We start from the raw sequence: 16,604 nt of genomic DNA, 5'->3' as shown, positions 1-16,604 counted from the left end.
AATAAAACAAGACATGATCAAAGGAATAAAATAAAAAACTAAGATTAAGAGAAGAGAAATTGTTAACAAAGAAATCTAGAATTAAGAATAGAGTTAAGAACAAAGTATATGAGAGAGAGAAACTAATCTAAAAGCTAAGTAGAGAGAGAAAATCTAAGAAAGAATTAAGAAGGAGTAAAAGAAGATACTAAACTCGCTTAACGGAAAAGTATTTATACTAAGCAAGAATCCTCAACTAAAACAAACTTAAACGTCGATAATTAACCCCTAATAATAACACGTGCCTGATCGGGCGAGGCACCGCCCGATCGGGAGCGCCGCCAGCCTTGCTTCCCTCGCCCGGCTAGGCGCGCCTTCGAGCGCCAGCCTCTTTGGCCGGGTGGCACTCTTGGGCCACTATTTGGACTTCGATTGGGATTCAAATCTTCGGGCCAATCTGGATTTCCTCTTCGGGTCTTGAATACTCGGTCCAAATTCCCCGGTATCACATATACCGAGCCCTTAATCACCGGTTCGATGGAACTTACCGGCCTTGGGCTATAAAAACCGGTCGTGCTACTCCAATGCTCATAGTTGCTCCATAATATCTCGGGAAAATGCTCCAAAAGTGCAAATCCCTGCAAAAGTCAACCAAATCTACGAAAACACCAATTAGTAATAAAAGTAGCTCTAAAGAGCCAAAAACACTACTAATTATGACCAAGGGACGGGGGTAAAATACTATATAAAATAGACATATCAGAACCTATGCCCTAGGCCTTTATTCATTGATTTCTCTTTACCCTTAATCTTCGTAGTTTAATTTTCGTTCCATATTATTAATTTGTTACTTAATAATTTAGATTGCTTTAATTAATTAGGAATAGAAAGACCAGTTTCCCTGTTGATTCGACCCTACTTCCCTATCTGCATTAGTTAGAGGATTTAGGAATTACTTTTGATTGGGTGATATAACTTTAGCCTGTCAAAATTTGGCACCGTTGCTGGGGAAACGGTTTTATTTTTATTTTTGATTGTTTTCTGTAGTCTAGGTTATTTCTTCTTGTCTGAGAAAACGTTAAATCTTTGAGGCAAGTCTCATATTTTCTTTTTAGTTCTTTGTTTATGCCCAGGTGTTCCAGATCAGGTTATATCCCTTTCGATCCTAAGATCGAACGTTCTTTTCATAGGCAAAAGAATCTTTACAAGCAAATCCTGGCGGGTTTTGAGGATAACAATAATTGCCGAGACCCTCCAACTGATTCTAGTGATTCAGAAGTACCTTCAGATTCAGAATCAGAGATGACGGCACCTAAGAAGCTCAGTGATTATTTGCAGCTGACGCTTACAGATTTCCACACCTTATTCCCACTCCGGCTCTTGATGGGGTGCAATCCGAGATTAAACCTCAATTTATTAAGATGATAGAAAGGAAGCAATTTAGTGGAGCTAAGGGTGAAGACCCAAATCTTCGTATTGCAGGCTACTGTCAATATTGTAATACCATCAAGCAAGCTGGGGTCACACAGGACCAAATCAGTGAGATTCTCTTCCCTTTTTCTTTATGTGGAAAAGCCAAATTATGGTATAATGGATTAAATAGAACTGCACTTGGTATAACTAACTGGGAGAATCTTGTTTTAAATTTCTATAATAAATATTACCCTGTAGAGTGGACAGCTTTGCTAAGAAGCGCAATTCAAAATTTTGTCCAAGAGCCAGAAGAAACTTTGTATGAGGCTTGGGAAAGATTTAAGGATCTGCAGAGGGAGTGTCCCCACCATAATTTGGCATAGTGGTAGTTGATCCAAGCCTTTTATAATGGGATTGGAAATTCATCTAGAACAATATTAGATTCTGCAGCTAGTGGGAGGTTTATGAACCTTAATGTTGATGATGCAGGTTAAGTTATCGAAGATATGGCAATCCATAATTCCCAATATGGGAATCCTAGAGGCTTTGCTAACAAAGGAAAACATTATGTTGACTCTGTATCCTGTTTACAAGCTCAATTAACCTTTATTTGTCAAAAATTAGATAATCTTAGTACTGCAAATATAGCTAATGTTTCTGCAATTAATAATAATTCTAATGAGGCTTTTTGTGAAAATTATGGAATTGTAGGTCATTGGGAGCAAGATTGCAGGAGTTCCGTGGAGCAAATCAATGCCTTTCAAGCTTATAGGCAGAACGACCTATACTCTAACACCTACAATGCTGGGTTCTGGAATCATCCGTATCTTTCTTACCGGAGCACCAATGTTCAAAATCCGCCACCTCCACAACAATCGCAGGCGCCACAAAAACCATAACAGAAATATTACCATCCCAATGCTGGCCAGAAGAACCAACCACAACAACCTTCCTCATCTTCCGACCCTGCTTTGGCAGAAATTAGAGCGATGCTGGCTAGTATGCAAAAGAAAATGGAGAGTAAAGATGCCCAAATTGATTCGATCATAGCACATAATAAAATTGTAGATAATCAAATTGCGCAGATTTCTTCTACTCTACAAGCCCGTCAATAGGGAGCCCTACCAGCACAGCCAACCAGGCCTACGGATCAAGCTTTTGCAATTACTCTAAGGAGTGGTTCACACTATGAAGGGCCCCCTATGCCTAGAGATGATGAACTTGTTTTATTGAATAATGCTAATCTTGATTCCATTAAACCTAACAATGTTGCTAATAGCCCTGCAGGGCTAAAGAGTTGTACTAATATTTCTGATAATACATTGCAGGGTACAACTCTAGGGAAGGTAGCAGCTCCAGATAAGAGCAGTAATGCTCCAAAGCCGGTTATCAAACTTTCATTTCCTAATCGTCATTTAAAAACAAATTTGGATAAGCAGTTCAGTAAATTTCTGGAGATGGTTAAAGATTTGCAGGTAACGGTTCCTTTCACAGAACTAATTACACAAATTCATGCATATGATAAATTCATGAAGGAAATTTTGACTAGAAAGAGATCTATTAGTGAGGTAGAGACAGTCACTTTTACTGCAGAATGTAGTGCCGTACTACAAAATAAATCTCCACCTAAACTGAACGATCCGGGTAGTTTTCTATCCCTTGTCATGTTGGAAATCTAATGATTGATAATGCATTATGTAATTTGGGTGCTAGCGTTAGTGTCATGCCATTGTCTGTGTGCTCCAAGCCTCCAAGCTAAATATGGGTAAATTAAAAGCTACTAATATTACTCTACAAATGGCCGATCGTTCTTTTAAATATCCCTTAGGTGTCTTAGAGGATGTTCCTGTTAGAGTAGGTAAATTTTATATACCTATTGATTTTTTTGTTCTTGATATCGCCGAGGATTTGCGAACTCCAATTATTTTGGGCAGACCATTCCTTAACATTGCAGGAGCAATTATAAATTTAAAATGTGGCAAACTGACACTATCGGTAAGGGATGATAAAATTATTTTCAATTTGAATAATACCCCTAAAAGCCCCATGACAGAGGAGAAGTGTTTTAGTGTTAATGTGGTTGATATTTGTTCAAATAAGCCCCAAGCTCTTGTTAAAGATCCCTTGGAGGCGGTATCTTGTGTTACATCTTCTATAGATGAAATAGATGATGAGTCTATTATATATATATTTTTATTCCTCGTCCCACGGTCATATTTGTGTTTATTTGAGCTCTATGGAGCTATTTTTATTATAAATATATGTTTTCTAGTATTTTGTAGTATTAATTGCTGTTATTATAGAAATTTGCAGATTTATGACAATTTCCGAGCTTATTGAGCCACTACAAAACATTGGAGTCGGACTATATTTTATGATCGTATATTTGAAGCTCAAGATCGAGCTAATTAATTTTGCTTTGGTGATTGAAGGATCGAATCGTTTTAGAGTACTAATTGCAAGTGAAATACATGGATATCAAGAAGAATCAAATTGGGACAACTTATATCAAACACAAGTTACAAATTCAAGATGGAAAGAAGCCCAGTCTATAAATAAGTCAGCGGTTGGGGCATGTGAAATGGCAAGCCTAATCGGGCGGCCCAATGCCCGATCGGATGAATATGCTGCAAGGTGTTATGTCGGTTCTCCTTTTAGAGTTCTATTCTTAGTGGGACTTGTAAAAAAGCCCATTAACTTGGCAATTTAAGGAAGGAGTTACGTGGGAGTTAGGTATCTTTTTAATTAGTTAGTTTTGTTTGTATTAGGTTTTAGTTAGATTTATTTGTTTTGTTAATCATCAGTTTTAGTTTTATTAATTAGTTTTAGTTTTAGTTTTCTTTTCTCTTTCTCTCTCTAACTTTTCTCTCTCTCTCCCTTAATTAAACTCTTAGATTTTCCTCTCTCTTGTTTTTCTCTCAAAACTCTTGGTTTTATGCAATTTTATATTTCTTTCTTTTGGTACTATCTCATCTCTCCTTTATTACTTATTTTCTTTGCTTTGATCCTTATCATGTCTACTTTAATTGCTTTGTTTAGTTTAGATTTAATTATGTGTGAGTAGTTTTCTTTCCAGGGTTTATGGGGATCCATAAATAATATGAAGGGGGTAATTTATTGTTGTTGATTGTCAATGCTTGATTAATTTCCTATTGATTGATTTAATGCTATGCAACTAGATTTGTGTAGATCTTTTATGTATGAGTTTAGCAATATTGATTTGAGATTTGAGAGATGAGAATTGATATTTAGGCTTAGTTTCAATAGGCAGGTTAATTAATAAATGGTTAAGTCGAGATTTGAGAGATGAGATTAAAAACCGGTAGATTAACTCTGTGATTGTAATGCGTAGCGAAAGCCCTTTATGATCTGATTAATTTATGCATTGATGATTGATTATTATGTTTTACCCTGAAATATTATTAATTGGTGAACCTATGCCCTAGGCTTTTATTAATTGATTTCTCCTTACTTTTATTCTTCCCTACTTTTATTCTCCTTAGTTCAATTCCTTTTACAACAACAAATTTGGTTACTTGATGATCTAGATTATATTAATTAATTAGGAATCGAAAGACTCGTTTCCCTGTGGATTCGACCCTACTTTCCTATCTATTATTAGTTAGTGGTTTTAGGAATTATTTTTGATTAGGTGATATGACTTTAACCTGTCAATAGGCAAATGGCAAAAGGAAGTTGATGCAATAGAAAGAGCCCTCTACACTGTCGGTCTTGGCTTTGAAGATTAAAAGGTGGAAACAAACAAGCAAGTTGCGGAAACTGAGCCTATAGTGGTTGTTCCACCAGATCGAGTTGCAATTGCTCAATCCAGTGATAATTTGAAGCAACCATCGGTCAAAAAGAGGTCTCTTGTGAGAAGTAGTAAAGAACCCCCAATTCACGACAAGGAGGATCCACCAGATAAGGTAAATTGGCGTCCCATAGGGCATGTCAGAAAGCAGCCGCGTCGTGGTCTAAACACCACTCGACCGGGTGAGAAACCACCCGATCAAGCGGTAGGCCAAGGGTCCTAATTTCTAATCTTATGGTAAGAGGGTCGTGCGGGACCTAGATAAACCAATGCTTTGCATGAGGCAACCCGTATTTTCTTGCTTTTTAGTCTAGCTTTCTTTCTTTTTCTTGTGAGAGGAGAGAGAAGGGAGTTTAATGAGTTTATTGAGTCTTTGTACAGGCCTTAAGAAAAAGAGTTAGTCAAATTTGGAGAAAAGAAAAGGAATTCTCTTGTACCAAGTATTATCTCGGGCCTAACCAGGCGAAGCACCGCCCGACAGGGCGCGAGAGTAAGGGTCTAAAATCAGGAATTTTTGCCCGACCGGGCGCTAGAGTTGAAAAAAATCGAGCGTATTTGTCACCCGACCGGGCGCGAGACCAATACAATTACCAGCGTTTAAATCGCCCAACCGGGCGCGAGCTTCTCTGCCCAGCTTTTCTTCTTCCTCCTTTCTTTTCTCATTTCCTTTTCTTTCCACCATTCTTTCTCTCTCTAAAACCTTAAACTCTCTAACTTCTCTCTAAGAACTCTTCTCCAATTCTCACCCAAATCCAATAATTCTTACATATTTATAACCCTCTCTTCATCCTCTACATTTCTATACCAAATTCCCCAAATTCCAATCCAAATTCAAATAAAAAAAAAATCATACCCATTTTTCAAGTATGGCATCAAAGAGGTCAAGGACGATTCTTGGGAGGAGTTCTAGCTCAAGTCAAAAATATGATCCGGAATTGCAACTTCTGCAATGGCCAACCATCCGAATGCAACCCGGAAGCAAAAAGAACAGCTTGAGTAACTCTACGGGCGAGAGATAATCCCTTCACGGTGGTTACACCGCTCTACTTTTGAATCTTATGGTTTATATGATTATGTTAAACGTTTTTTTAACGACATAGGATTGAGGAAATTTTTCGATATGCACTACCCTACTTATTGTGAATTAACGTGTGAATTTCTTTCCTCTTTGTCTATCGTGAACTGTAAAAATGGGCCGAAATTGATGTTTAGGTTAAATAATAGGAATATTGTTTTAACCTTTGTTGAATTTTGTAAAATTTTTGATTTGAATTCTAAATTACCCATCCAATGACATGAACAATATAAAATGGAAGATATCTATCATGTTTTAACTGGTTTACCTACGCCTAACGCCCAACATGCTAGTGCCAAACCTATCCATCACCCTGTACCTAAAATCTGGCAGAGATTTGTAGGTGTTTGTTTTCTAGGTAAGAATGAGCCGCATAACGCCCAAACTAATGAACTAGTCGTAATTGGACACTATGTGTTTGGGTACGGTAAACTGAACATTGCTAGATACATCATCTTTCACCTTAGTAGACATGCCTCGACTAGTAACCATACTACTACCCCGATTCGTTTAGGTGGCCTAATTACTAGAATGGCAGTTAAGAAGGTCGGGTTTGTTGAGAGTGGACCTCACGGTTTCACTAACTGTGGACCAGACACCTACATGACTGTTAGGTACCTTGAGGATTTGGGTTGGGTACGTTTGGATAGCCAGCGAGTCCTCCACTGGTGCATTAGGACAGGAATAGAGCAACCATTGCCTATCTTTCCCCTGCCTAGTCTCGAGTTGACCGCCTTTCCCCCTGGGCAAGAGTCCTACAGATATGACCTTTTAGTTTCCCACTGTAGGGAATATTTGAATTATTTCCCCAAACTTGAACCCCACTGTTGACGAGGGGTGGAACTAGGTCATTGAAACTAATCCTCCCTCAGTCAAACTAAATTTTTAAACACATAACAAAACTATATACAAGTATTGAGGCAAGTCAAGGGTTGAACCCAAAGGAACGCTAATGTTCAAGCGCTCTCAATTATGCAGCTAAGCTAGGTCGAAGTATAAGGATAAAAGGTAAACACTATAACCAACTAACAAAATAAAGAACCAAACAAATAAACACTAGGAACGAGGATCAATAAGTAATCATGACAATTGTAGCAACTCAGGAACAATATGCAAATCAATGGTCGTGAAGACTAATGGCAAGCTCAATCAAAAGAGTCAACAAGCTATCTCCTAGAGGTCAAACTAGCGCCAACTACGAGAGACTCTAACTAGGAGCATCACTAATCAAGCTCAATTGACAATTGCAATTCCTAAATCAATGGTCCATATCATTAGAAACTACTATGCAATCTAGCATAATTCTCAAGGCCTAATCGAACTACACACATGCAAACTTCCATTAATCACATTAATCTCAACAATTAATCAACATGTTGAGTCACTTAAGGTTTTGAGTGATGACAAACAGCTGACTAGCTGGTTCTTGTTGGTTTTATATTATATCAACTGACATTTTGAACAGGAACAGCTATCCCAAGTACTTGAGGCAATATGAAGTCCTTTTGAATCAAAGCATTCAAGAAATCTGTATCAGAATGTTCTATCAAGGAAGGCCGTCAAGACTTGAAGATTATGAAGTCTCTTAGATTAGGATAGTTGATCTTTGTAGTATTTATAATGTTAAGTGTGCATGGATGTTTGTACATGAGCTATTTGTATCCCTTACTTAGAGTATTTAGTGTTGTAGAGATCAGGAAAAGTTGACTTGATCCCTAGGACATTAACAGGTCAGGAAACAGCTGCTTCGTAGCTTGTTTCATGAACCTGGACATTAGTTCAGTAAATATTTTCTGGAATATATATTTCCTATCCTTAGAGAATATTTACTAAACTAATTGATTCAGTTTATGCAAAGTTGGAGATGAATTATTTCGCATATAACTTAGAATATATTATTCTACCCATTTATGGAAAGTAGAATAATATCTTAGAATGTCTCTTATTTACAAAATAAAAGATATTCTATTTATCTAAGTTATGATCTGAAAAGATCACGAAAGATTTTATCTCCCAACCTTATAAAAGCATAAACTCGATCAGAATTTCGAGCGAGCTTTTCTGAAAAAATTCTCTATCTTTGAAAGCTCGAAATACACTCTAAGGGAAATAGTTAGTTCATCTCTTACAAACTATTTATGCACACAGTAAGAATTGTTTTGTAATTATCTCTTGTAAGCTTTGAGTGGAAGCATTTAGAGGGAAACAAAGGGTTTGTATTGAATCACTAAGAGGTTAGTGATTGGGTAGCATTTACGAGTGTGAGTGCAAGTGCTTGTGAGTTCAAGTGCGAAGTGACACCTAGAGTTAGGTGTGGGGATCACGAGTGTGATCATTTGTAATTGCTTTTGTTTTTCAGAGTTGATTAATAAAAGTAATTAGGGTAGTGGAGGACGTAGGCTCAGAGTTGAGCTGAACCTCGTTAAATCTTTGTGTTGATTATTTATTGTATTTTCTGTTTCCGCTGCAGGACCAGTTCATCATCTGGTCCCCCTACATAAATAGAAGAAAATCCAATAATTTCTAACTCTGCCCTGTACTCAATTCAACCCCCCCCTTCTTGAGTACCAGCTGCACTTTCAATTGGTATCAGAGCCTCGGCTTCTTGTAAGGGTAACACCTAGAGAAGTAGATCATGAGTACTCAGGAAATGAATGCTCTGGGATATGACAACAAGACACCAAAGTTCAATGGGAAGAACTATGCATGGTGGAAGAACAGAATCAAGAACATCATCATTGGCATTGATTATGAATGCTGGTTGGTTGTTAAGAATGGTCCCTTGACCATTGAGAAGTCTGATCCAGAAGGGAAGCTAGTCCCAAAGACTGAAGATGAATACATCTCCACTGATTACAAAAAGCTGGAGAAAAATGCTAAGGCTATGTCAATACTGCAACAGGCTATTGCTGAGAATGAGACAAACAGGATCTCAGCATGCGCCACTGCCAAGGAGATCTGGGATACCCTTGAACTTGCCTTTGAGGGTACCAGTGAGGTAAAGAGGTCTAAAATTGATTTACTTATGTCAAAATATGAATCTTTTAATATGTTTAAGGATGAAGATATTAATACTTGTTTTGGTAGATTCATGACTATTGTAAATGATTTAAAATCTCTTGGTAAAAGCTTTACTGATGAAGATCTTGTTAGAAAGATTTTGAGAAGTTTGACAGGTGAATGGACTCCCAAGGTTACAGCCATTTATGAAGCAAAGGATCTTTCAATTCTATCAGTTGAACAGTTGATAGGTTCCCTCATGACCCATGAAATGCTGGTTGGATCTAAGTCAGAGAAGGTACCAGCAAAAGGAATTGCACTAAAGGGAACAGTCGAAGATGAGGATGATGAAATAGGAATGATGGCTAGAAGGTTTGAAAGAAGTTTCAGAAACCAGAAGGGAAAATTCATCAAGGGTAAGTTTAATAATGCATCAAATAAAAAATCTAACAACTTCTCTGCAACAGGATGCTTTAAGTGTGGTGAGAAGGGACACCTTGTGAAGAATTGTCCTCAATGGAAGGACAACCAGTGTTCCCTTAAAGTTGAAGGGAAAATTCTACAGGACTGCCATAAGACCAGTGTTGCTCTATGGTACAGAATGTTGGGCTTCTAAGAAAGAGCATATTAAAAAGATGGAGGTTACGGAAATGCGCATGTTAAGGTGGATGTGTGGAAACACTTTAAGAGATAGAATCAGAAATGAGGTTATTCGCAAGAAAGTAGGTGTGGCGGGCATTGTAGATAAATTAAGGGAAAATCGTCTGCGTTGGTTTGGACATGTAAGACGGAGACCCGAGGGTGCACCGGTGCGAAGAGTGGAAGAGTGGGACCATGGAGGGATTAAACGAGGAAGAGGGAGACCAAAGATGACTTGGTTGGAAGGAGTGAGGAAGGATATGAAGTGCATGGATTTACGTGAGGATGAAGTTTTGGATCGTAAGGGATGGAGGAGAAAGATTTATGTTGATGACTACACGGAATAATCAAATTTGGTTCATGTTAGCCGACCCCACTTTTGGGATTAAGGCTTTGATTGATTGATTGATTGATTGATTGAAGGACAACCAGTCCAAGGAAGCAGACAAGATGGCCTACAAAAAGGCCATGGTTGCTGCTGTCTGGGGAGATACAGACTGTGATGAAGAGGGAGATGATTCAAGTCAGTCAGATGTATGTATGACAGCAATACTGAATCAAAGTTCAGAAGAAGGTACCAGGAACAGCAGAGGAACCAGCTCAGATGTCCACTGCCTCATGGCAAAGAAGCACCCCTTGGATCAACATCAGGTAAACATTGATCAGATCAAAAAGGATATGCTCTTTTATGATAGAGAAAACTTGATGGAATGTGCTAGTAGTGCTTTAGATCAATGTTTAGAACTTGGAATTGCTTATCATGATTTTAAGAGAAAGTTTAAAGAAAAGTCTAAAGAATATGATATTGCTAATTCAAGTTGTGATCTGTTGGAAAGTGTTTGTGCTAACTTGAAGCAGGAAGTAGCTGAACTAGAGATTGCTTTAGATCAAAGCAAACTTGAAATTCAGAGAATAAAATCTGATATGGGTTTGTGTGATGACAGTGATGATGAATGTGAGAAACAGTTCACAAGTTGTGTCATTAATGTGCTTGATTATAGTGGTGATGACTTGTATGACTTTGATAGTATAAAATCTAGGGCAAGTGCTCTAAATAGGTCTAAACTGTTAGAAGGATTCAACTTGTTAGTTGATGATGTAGAGGAACTATATAAAGCATATGTCCTAGTTAAGAACAGCAAAAGTACTGGTTCTGAAACTGTTTCTAGTAATATGCATGATGAATGTGAAGCTAAAATTTGTAGCTTGCAGGTTGAGTTAGCACAGCTTAGAAAGACTAATTCATGTGATTCTGTAGTTTTGCATGATTCAAATATTTCAAAATTGCAAGCTGAGCTTGAAAGAGCTAAGCTTGACTTTGAGATAGTTGTTGACCAGAATTTATCCCTGCATGAGAAAATGAACTTAAAGGACAGAGAGTTCATAGAATTTAAGAAGAGAATGGATAAAGTCCTCCAATCCCAGAACTCATTGAACCAGTTAACTTTAACTGCTAGAAACAGCGGTAGAAGGGGACTTGGTTATACTGGGAAGGGGAACAGGAGGAACTGGTCTCCCAGAGATACTACATGGTTACAGGAATATAAGAAAGGTAAGTATGTCTTAGCAAAAGACATGCATGTATGCTATCATTGTGGCAAGAATGGCCATAAGAAATATGAGTGTAAAGACAGGAAAAGTAGATTGGATAAAAATAAGAAAAATGTTAAGCAGATTTGGGTTAGAAAAGACTTGCTTGAATCTGTTGTTGGAAAGGGACCCAAAAAGATTTGGGTTCCTAAAGCTAATGTTTGAATTTCCTGTGCAGGCTGAAGTGAGAGACAATACCTACTGGTATTTGGACAGTGGCTGCTCAAGACACATGTCAGGGGATAGGAAACAGTTTCTCTCACTTACAGCTCATGAAGGGGGAAAGGTGACTTTTGGTGATAACAGCAAAGGTACCATTCTTGGAATTGGTAAGGTTGGTAAGTCACTTTCCCATGCTATTAGTGATGTATATTATGTTGATGGTTTACAACATAATCTCTTGAGTATTTCACAATTATGTGATAAAGGTAATAAAGTTGAGTTCAAAGACAACCTTTGTCACATAGTGAATTTGCAAACAAATGAACTTGTCTGCCAGGGATTCAGACATGAAAACGTTTACATTACTTATTTAAACCAAATCCCTGAGAACAAGTCCATCTGTTTGAGTGCTGTTTCTGATAGGGACCAGTGGCTTTGGCATAAAAGGATGGGACATGTCAGCTTTAGACTTCTTAACAAACTCAGGTCTCAAGAATTGGTGATAGGCCTGCCTAACATCAAGTTTGAAGCAGATAGAGTTTGTGAAGAATGTGCTAAAGGGAAACAGGTCAAATCCTTTTTTAAGCCAAAGAAAACTATCAGTACCAGCAGACCTCTAGAACTTATTCATATTGATTTATGTGGACCCATGAGAGTCCAAAGTAGAAATGGTTCTAGATATGTGTGTGTCATTGTTGATGATTATTCCAGATACACATGGGCTCTATTTCTGTCTTCTAAAGATGAAACTTTTGATGAGTTCATTGTGTTAGTAAAGCAGGTTCAGAACAAGATCAATCATCAACTGGCTGCCATAAGATCTGATCATGGATCAGAGTTTGATAACTCTAGCTTCATAGAGTTCTGCAGGGAACATGGAGTTTCTCACAATTTCTCTGCCCCAAGAACTCCTCAACAAAATGGAGTAGTTGAGAGGAAGAACAGGACTTTGGAAGAAATGGCAAGAACAATGCTCATTGAGAGTTGTCTCCCCAAGTCTTTTTGGGCAGAAGCTGTAAATACAGCTTGTCACATGTTAAATAGGTTGATGTTAAGGCCTCAAATGAAGAAGACTCCATATGAACTACTTAGAGGAAGGAAACCAAACATAGCATACTTCAGAACCTTTGGTTGTAAGTGTTATGTGCATAATAATGGTAAGAACAGCTTGGATAAATTTGATCCAAGAAGTGATGAAGCTGTTTTCCTTGGTTATTCTTCTCACAGTAAGGCATATAAAGTATTCAATAAGAAAACTTTGTGTGTTGAAGAAAGTGTTCATGTAGTCTTTGATGAATTTAATATGTGTTGTGAGAATGTGCAGGTTGATGACTTAGATGAGATAGGACTTTTGTATTTTACAGGAGAATCAACTGCTGTTTCCTTAGAAGAGCCAGGTTCACCTACTGGTTCACCAGATGCTGCTGGTGAAGGACTTGGTCACAATGAAGGAGATCCTCAACAAGTAGATACTCATGAGGATGGAGATGAAGGCCCCCAAGTAAATGGAGAAAGCAACACCTCAGGGGGAACAGAAAACTTTCAGGACAAGTTTTCCACCCAGGTAAGGGAGGTAGGGGGAACATCTCAGCATACTGGTCCATCTGTGCAAAACCAATTCGACGGCACAAATGAACCAGGGATGCATGATGGTTCTGATGGATTAAATGAGAATGCACCTAGGCCTAGCATTTTTAAATATAAATCTTCTCATCCTACTGAACAAATTCTGAGTGATATCAGTAGAGGTATTCAGACTAGGAGAGCTGTTTATGAAAACTTTTGTGCATTTTTCTCATTTTTATCTAATATAGAACCAACTGACTACAAGATGGCTTTAAAAGATCCTGATTGGGTTTTGGCTATGCAAGATGAATTAAATCAATTTGAAAGAAATAAAGTGTGGCATCTTGAGCCAAGACCTGAGAACAGGTCAGTCATAGGTACCAGGTGGGTCTTCAGAAACAAATTGGATGATCTGGGTACTATAGTCAGAAACAAAGCTAGACTGGTCGTACAAGGTTATAATCAGTAAGAAGGCATTGATTATGATGAAACCTTTGCCCCAGTAGCTAGACTTGAGGCAATAAGGATCTTGATTGCCTTTGCTGCTCATAAGAACATTAAGCTCTTTCAAATGGATGTTAAGACAGCATTCCTTAATGGTTATTTGAAAGAAGAAGTATATGTTGAGCAGCCCCCTGGCTTTGCTGATAGTCAATTCCCAAATCATGTATATAAGCTGGACAAGGCACTCTATGGTCTTAAACAAGCTCCTAGAGCTTGGTATGAAAGGCTGTCCAACTTTCTGATGGAACATGACTATAGAAGGGGAACGGTTGATAAGACCCTCTTTATCAAAACCAGGAATTTTGATTTGATTGTAGTACAGATATATGTAGATGATATAATATTTGGTGCTACTAATCAAATTTTGTGTAGTGAGTTTGCAGATCTGATGCAAAGTGAATTTGAGATGAGCATGATGGGAGAACTAGGATTCTTCCTAGGATTGCAGATCAAGCAAACAGTTGATGGGATCATGATACATCAACAGAAGTATCTAAAGGAACTAATCAAGAAGTATGGATTGCAAGACAGTAAATCATATGCAACTCCAATACCTACAAATGCAAAGCTAGACAGTGATGATAAAGGAGAGAGTGTGGAAGCTACACTGTTTAGAGGTATGATTGGTTCTCTTCTCTACTTGACAGCTAGTAGGCCAGATATAGTGTTTTCTGTGGGATTGTGTGCACGTTTTCAAAGCAATCCCAAAGAATCTCACCTAAAGGCTGTCAAGAGAATACTTAGATACTTAGTAGGAACAGATGATCTGTACTTGTGGTACCCCAAAGGTGGTTCAATTGAACTATTAGGATACACAGATGCAGATTATGCTGGATTCCTAGTAGACAGAAAGAGCACATCTGGTATGGCACATTTCTTAGGTCCCTGTTTGATTTCATGGGGATCAAAGAAACAAAATTATGTTGCTTTATCTACAGCAGAATCTGAATACATAGCTGCTGCAGCTTGCTGCTCCCAGCTGTTGTGGATAAGGAACCAGTTGAAAGATTTTGGTATTTTCTATGAAAATGTACCTATTTTATGTGATAATACAAGTGCTATTAACATTTCTAAGAATCCTGTGCAGCATTCCAGGACAAAGCATATTGAGATAAGACATCATTTCCTAAGAGATAATGTTGAGAAAGGTCTTGTAGAGCTGAGTTTTTGCAACAGTGAAGAACAAATTGCAGATATCTTCACTAAGCCATTGGGTAAAGAGTCTTTCTGCAAGTTTAGAGTCATGTTAGGTCTGACTAGGTCAAACTAAGAGACCTCTCTCAGCTGTTTTCCCCAATGATTGGCTAATTAAGTATTCTTTAAATGTGTGCGTGCATCATACCTTTGCAATCTGTCTACTATCTCAATGTTAATTGCTTATCTCTATGTGAGCAATATTGTAGCTAATCACTTTCAGGATTGAAGGTCATATTGAACAGATAAGCAACTGTTTCAGTAACCCTACCAGTAGAGGAAACAGCAGCAAATACGAACGGATTAATTTTGAAATTAATTTCAAATTAAACCGTGAGAAAATATTTTTTTTATATTCTTATTTGATTTTAAAATCTTTCAAATATGGCAGTTATTTTCCTCTGACGGCAATTTGATCTGACAGTTGCAATTATGGCCAGTTGTTCATTTATGGAAGTTATTTCCAAATCAAAATAACTTCCAAATATCTTCTGATTCTCTGATTTTATTTATGTTTGTCTCTATAATTTCTCTTGCTATATATTTGCTTCCCTTTCCTTGCTCCGTGATTATTCATCATTCATCAAAAATTCTCAACTTCTCTCTCTACACAAGATCAATTCTTCGAAGCTTAGACTAGCAACAATGGTGAGAAAGGCTGGAACTGGAAGGAAAGGAGGAAGGAAGGGAGGTTCCAAAGGAAGTTTGGCTAGTTCCCCCTCTTCAAAATCTCAAGAAACAATCAAGGATGTTCTTATGAACGTCTCTGAGCAGACACCTTCACAAGCAACACCAGAAATCAACCCCTCTGAAACTGAACCCATCAAGGCCGTTCCCTTGAGACAAACTCCTTCAAAAGAGAATGTCTTGAAGGAAAAACCTGTTTCACCATCAAAGACTAAAACTTTAACCCCATCTCCACAAAAATCCAAATCCAAAAAGGCCCCAAAAGAAAAATCCATCGAAACCCTCACTCAAATAACTGAAACCGTTTCTTCAAACCCCAAATCACCATCTGAGGGGGAACCTGATAAAAAGATAGCCAAGAAACTTGAAAAACAGTTAGGGGAAGTGGCTGATGAAGGATTGGATGAGGAGAAGGAGGACAAGAAGATGGAGGAGGATCTAGATGTAGTGGTGACCAAGGTGGTTGCTGGTACCACTACTGGTTCTGTAAGGAAAAGGCAGACTAGGGCTGCTTCAAAGGTCATTAAGGGTTCAGATGAGAAGGAGACTACACCATCTGAGACTAAGAGAGGAGAGAAAAGGAAAGCAACATCATCTGTTTCCCGTATCTCCAAGGCTGCTAAAGGTAAACAACCTGTTACCCCCAGTACTGGTGCAACTTCTTTAAGTTCTAGGACTGTGTTATCTGGTTGTGGTGTTGAGAATGAATATTTTGATATTCCTGCTTTGAGTCAAGTTAAGGAACTTCTTGAGTTCCAAGGATGGATGTCTCTGTTTAATGATTTAAATGATGCTTTTGTTGGTCCTGTTCGTAAGTTCTTTGTTAATCTGAAGCAAAACATTGATATGTCTGTGGTATCAACTGTTTCTGGTAGTGTTGTACATGTTTCTGAGTCTGTTTTATCTGAGTTGCTGGGTATACCTAGAGATGGTTTTGGTAGATATAGCAGTGATGGGTGGCCCCTAATGGGAGGAGTAACACCT

Source organism: Chenopodium album, chromosome 8 (assembly GCF_948465745.1).
Source record: "Chenopodium album chromosome 8, dcCheAlbu1.1, whole genome shotgun sequence".
NCBI classification, from domain to species: domain Eukaryota; kingdom Viridiplantae; phylum Streptophyta; class Magnoliopsida; order Caryophyllales; family Amaranthaceae; genus Chenopodium; species Chenopodium album.
This window is presented reverse-complemented; position numbering follows the sequence as displayed.